General features: G+C 43.3%; 1 long non-coding RNA gene across 2 annotated transcripts in view; it reads left to right on the top strand.

The window, feature by feature from the left end:
- Positions 1 to 318: 318 nt before the first annotated feature.
- Positions 319 to 6,000, top strand: part of LOC147340742 (uncharacterized) — a 28,540-nt gene continuing 22,858 nt past the window's right edge. Inside the window, exon 1 of one of the 2 annotated variants that reach the window (XR_015159065.1) lies at positions 319 to 900. This is a non-coding gene — a long non-coding RNA (uncharacterized LOC147340742). The remainder of the gene's footprint in view (positions 901 to 6,000) is intronic. The other variant, XR_015159064.1, reaches the window with a different exon arrangement.

Genomic DNA, 6,000 nt, shown 5'->3' with positions numbered 1-6,000 from the left:
GCACCAGGGCCAATGCCCAGCACAGAGAAAATTCTTTGAATGCTTCCTGTTACAATAGTGGCCACCACAGAGGAGTAATCTTCAGTTTCTTAAGACTTTTTTCTGAGTCCAAGAGTGTGGCAATCTGTGAGGTTTTCATCCTGACTGTCTTTCTACCCGTTGCATATCATCCTGGGCATGTACTTCTGTTGTTTCCCAATCTCACCATCAAGTGGCGCTCGAGAAGAAACAGTTCGGTCCTGAAATATGACGCTGAAGGGTAGCGGTAGGACCGCCCACTCTGGAAGGTACCATTGGGAGAGTGTGTGTGAAAAAACAGAGGGTGCCCTGACACCGCGTCGGGCATCGACCAGAGTTCCCAGCGGAGGCACTCATGGTGCCACTAGGTCCAACCACATTCGCTCCACTCCATCTTCCCGCCGCATTTGAATTCGAGTGGACACCGATATTAAGCTGCAACTTTCTTTGTCTTTTTTCCAACTCCACCCCTTCGTTTCTACATGTTCTCAACCAACGTGGGGATGGCTACAGAGCGAGAGATTGGCTGCCGCTTTGAGGATACGGAGACCGGGAGATAGCCAGAATTAGCTCTTCCAGGGCTCGGGTACGCGCGGAAGTCCGGCTCTTCCCGACCTCTTTCGTCTCTTGCTCGGTTCCCATAGGCAGCCTGTCTTAGACAGGTACTGAGGTCGCGGAGCTGGAACTCTGGGCGAGAGGCGCCTGCGTTTGCTTGCGCGGCTTTTCATAGTGTGTGTTTTTTCTTCGAGTTTTACCGCTTTTCCTGAAGGGGTTGAATCGCTGCCTTGGTTAGTGGCGAGGTTCGGCACAGTCAGTGGCTGTGCAGAGTGACGCTGTTTCAGTCTTAGCTCTCACTCAGTCTGGATCATATGGCAACGCGCGGTAAGTCGCACAGATGTATGCAATTCATGACCAGGGAGAGGTCTCTGGGCTTGTTTTGTGTCTCTCCCTGGAGAGTAACCTGTGTCAGGGAGCTTGGGGTTGTGTATGGCTACGTATGACATCACAGATGCTGTTTTGGGTACATTTGATCTCTCTGAGCCATTGGCCAGGATCGTGGGTGATGGGATATTTGATCTGAGTGGATTTTGCAAGCCATAGTCCAAAGCTTCTAGGATGTGTGTGCCTGTATGCCGGGATGTGCATTTTTTGGAGCTTTGGGGCCTTTGAGTCCCTGGGTGTGAGTTGTCTGTGTAGGCGTCTGCTCCCCAGAATGTGAGATCTCTGAGCTTTTGATTCTGGGTCCCAAGTTGTGATGTCTCTGAGCTGCTTTGAGGAGGGTTTTGTCTTAGGGTGTGAACTATCAGCTGCTTGGGGTCTGTGCACAGGGTGCAGCTTTTCCATTTGTCTGGGAACTTTATCTTCAGGTTGTATGATGTTCTTGAGTTACTCAAAGTCCTGTCCTTCTATTTAGGGGTTTCAGTATTAGGTTAGTAAGTGTCCGGAGTGGTTCGGAAGTCAGTCTCCATGATGTGAAGTATCTGTGCAATTCTCATTTGTTTCTGTCTTGAAGACCTTGGTTTGTTTGGAGGCTCTTTGTCGCAGTGTGTTTGGTCTCCGTCGTGTTTGCGGGTCTGAGACTCGAGTTGTAAGCTCTCTGTGCAGATACACAGTGACCTGTTTTTGGTGTCTCTGGGTATCTACCTGAGCTGTGTGGAGTCGTTGTGTTAGAAATAAAGCCTCTTGCATTCTTGGCTGTGAGGTCTCTGTCCAGGAACTGAGGATTTGGAAGTTGGCAGATATGATTCCGAAGCCTGGAACCTGACATGCTGACTGTGTGTTGTTGAGTGTGTCACCCGTCTCCTGGAATCTCAGTATGTATGATAATTAATACAGTGGGGCCAGTGTCCGTCTTGGAGGGCACCTGTGCACGTTAGCAATGTGTGTAAAGGGCCTGGTTCCCGGCTGTCCTTCAGCAAATGTTTTCTGAGCACCTGCCATATACCAGAGCCCTAATTCGAGGAGTTTGTGACAGGACAAAATGGACCAAGTCTCTCATTTCATAGACCTGATTGTCAGTAAGTAAATCAAGGGTGGCAGGCACTATGAAGAAAGATAATGCTAGATCAGGGGAAAGGGTGTGTATAGGTATGATGTTATTATTTTATTCAAGATAATGAGGGAAAGTCTCCTTGAAAGATGGCAATTAAGCAGAGATGTGGAGGAAGTGAGGGAGCAGGCCATGGGCTTACCTGAAGGAAGAGCTTTCCAGGCAGAAGGAACAATAAATGCAACAGTCCTGGCAGGGAAATCTACTTGGCATGCTTCTGAATGTCAAGGAGTCCTGTGATGCTCTGGGATTGGCATATTTTGTTTGGATTAGCACTCATTGAAAGGGTCTTGTGCTGCTGTCTCTGTTTTTTCCCACAGTTTGTGGTCATCTGCATTTCACAGATGAAGGACTCAAGAATCCAATGTGTGCTCTGCACCTTCTCTCCTAGCTATACCTGAAATTAGGAGTGAAACCTTCTGGTCCATGGTGAGAGACAGAGAGCTTGAGTATACCAGCTGTTGGGATGATAGAATGTCAGTTAACCAGCGGATATCAGTTATAATGTGGGAATAGTGCCTCACAATATTGCTACTCTTGGTGGAGGGCAGGACTTAAGAAGGAGAAAGCAACTGGGGCAAAGGAGGGAGGTAGTAATGGGAAGCTGGAGGACAATGAGAAAATAAAAACCAATGGCTTCATCACATTGCTTGGATTTGCCCCATTTTACCTTGAGTAACTGATTGTATTAGAATATAGTCACCTTTTCTCTGTCCCTACCCATTTTTTTCCCTCTCTTTCTCTTTTGTGCCAGGGATACCACCTGGGCCTGAAGATTTCTGTAAATTTTTCAACTACAAGCTCGGTTTTTCAATAGATTATCTATTTCTTTGTGGCTGAACTTAGTTAGTTCTTTTCACTGAAATTGCCAGATGCCATTATTTAGAATCATTCACAGAATCCTTTTAATTTCTGTGGAATCTGAAATCTGTTTTACTCTCAATATTGGTAAGTGTTGTCTTTAGTTATCTAGCTCTCTTTTTTGTATATGAGTAGAAGTTTATGAATTTGTATTGCTCTTTTAAAGAGCCAGCTTTGGGTTTTGTTGATCATCTCTATTTTTTTTCTCATATCTGTTCTGATTGCTATTTCCCTTATTTTTCAGACAGTCTCTCTACTAAAGGGGTTTAATAAAGTCCCTGAGAGTTTCCCAAGCATAATGAAAAGTGACAGATTCTAGGGCACTATTGTAGCTGCACTAAGTGAGATTCACTGAATGTGGATCATGAAATCTGCATTTTTTTTTAGAATTCCTCAGTTCTGATTGACATGGACAACTTGTCTAGGCAGTACCAGAGCAGAGGAATGGTCTTATTTTGACTCCTGCCAGGCTCTGTCTCCATTTGGAGCTTGTGTAGGTGACAGGGGTTTGCTGCCTTCTCTGATGCAGGAACCCACGACCTCCAGTCTAGGAGACTCACTGACATGCTGTCTGCTGTTCTGAGGAGGCTTTCAGACCATCGTTTCTACAAAACATCCTAGTTCAGTCTTTCAAAGCCTCTATCTGAAAGATTTCTGAAGAAATTGAATTTCTATTTAGTGTGCATTTCCTTGATGTAAGATCAATTTTTGTTATGTGGTAGCTTTTATTCGACATATTTTGCCATAGCAGTTGGATCTTACCCTTGACTAGAAATGCAGAACACACTGAGTTTTCCACAATGCATCCAGACCGGTGGCTCCCTGACTGCTGGGTGACACTGAGCAAGTTACATAGTTTCTCTGTGGCTCATTCCTCCATTAGCCACATAGAAGCACTAGCTTGGAGTAAATTTAACTACTTCATCGGGCACTGTAGAAGACTGACCATGTTAAGACATGGGAAATCGTCAGAACAGTATGTGCCATATGGTATGTTCCCAGTCGATTCTAGCTGTTGTCATTACTGTAGTTAATATTATTGCTGTTCCACATTTCCCTGGATAGTGTACCAGGGACACAGTGTTAAGACCACCTTGACTCACCACATGGACCTTGCAGTGTCACTTCAGCCCTTCAGGGCCTCAAGAACCCAGTGAATGAGGCATGGGGGAAGGATTTTTTTTTTTTTTTTAGCATAATGAGTATCCGCCTCTTCCAATGAGGATATTGTGAAGCCTAAATGCAAAACTGAGGTTTCATCATGTGCTCATATGGAAAAGTTTAGTGCATATTCTCTATGAAATTACAAGTCCAATAACCCCTTCATATGATCTGTATAATGACAGGAAATAAGTGGTCACTGAACCATTATAGAACATGAGTATGTAAAGTTTTAAAAACCTTATAGATGGAAATTTAAAGGCTGTGGTCCCGCATCACATTTTTTTTTTTTTTTTTTGCATTCTTTTTATCAAGTCTAATTCTCCTGTATCAAATTCTGAAAATCTGAATCTGATGAAGACATGAAAACATTAATAGTCAGACTTTCATCAGTAATGCTTTATTTAATGTGTAGTTTTCACATTGCCAGTTTTAGTCTGTTTCTTATTTCTTCTGCCAATATTCATGATTTTTAATTCAAGGGTGATGGTATGGATATTTTCTGACGTAAATCATGAGGAGATTATCAGCCATGTTTTTGGATGGAGAGTCTGAGGATGGGGCACAGGTGCTAGAGAGTGGAGTTGGGGTGGTAGGGGAAAAGAGTTGGGGCAGGGACAGGGGGGTGTGAGTACAAGCAGAAACGGAAGTGAAGAGAGGCAAGAAGATAAGCTCAACCTTCTGAACCGTGGTTAGCTCTCCATATGTACAGGTATAATAAAGTCTTTGAGTACTCATCACAACACTATGAGGTAAGAATTTTTAATGCTATCATCCCTTTCCGCAGCTAAGGAAGCAGAAACATGTAGTGGTTAATGGGTGAATGAATTTGCCCAAAGTCACCTCCCTGGAAGAGCTGAGTCAGATTGTTGCCCAGGCCAGAGAGGAACAGAGACGTGTTGTATCTGACCCCCAGTCTGGAATACATTGAAGTGTCTAGTGTGCTCTGGATCAAAAGGCAGATCAACATGTCTATCTGCAGGAAACTTTACTGTGTATGGATCTGTGTATTGATTGAACACAGTTTCTCCTAAGTGCTTGAAAGACCATGGGGTGTCATGTCAGAATGCACACATCACAGAGAACAGTTCCTGGTCCAAATGAACATCTCAACATGTGTTTCCTCTGACCAACATTAGTGAAGCACCCTCATTATTATGGAAAGTAGCATAACCATAGTATAATATAAAGATAAACAGAACAACAGATACAGAATCATGACGACATTAACTCCCCTATCTCATACTTTTAAAAAATTACGAGAACAAAACCTGGAAGGCAAAAGACCACATATTAAGTTTTTTATTTTTTCTCTCACATGCGACATTCTAGATAATTTCCAAATAACCTTTTTTTTTTAGCTTTTTAAACAATATTTATCATTGATTGATTATTATTTACAGTATTGGTTTGATTTCTGTCACACTTCAACCTGAATTAACCATGAGTGTAGGTGTACATATGCCCCTTCCTTCTTGAATCCCTCCCACTTCCCGCTTATTCCCACCCCTCTAGGCTATTACAGAGCCCCCATTTGAGTTCCCTGAGTCATATAGCAAATTCCCATTGGCTGTCTATTTACATATGTTAGTATAAATGCATCCATTGCTACTCTCTCCGTTTATCTCACCCTCTCCCTCTTCTCCCCTATCCTTGTGCATAAGACTGTTCTCTATGTCAGTGTCTCCATTGCTGCTCTGTGAACAGGTTTATCAGTACCATCCTTCTAGATTCCATATATATGCATTAATACACGGTATTTGTTTTTTCTTGTTCTAACTTTCTTCATTCTGTATAATAGGCTCTGGGTTCATCCACCTCAGAACTGACTCAGAGGTATTCCTTTTTTTCTATGGCTGACTAGCATTCCATTGTATATATGCACCACAGCTTCTTTATCCATTCCCCTG

This window comes from Bos grunniens, chromosome X, assembly GCF_055505025.1.
Source record: "Bos grunniens cultivar Pamir isolate PY7600 chromosome X, Bosgru_T2T1.0, whole genome shotgun sequence".
Taxonomy (NCBI): Eukaryota; Metazoa; Chordata; class Mammalia; order Artiodactyla; family Bovidae; genus Bos; species Bos grunniens.
This window is presented reverse-complemented; position numbering and strand designations above follow the sequence as displayed.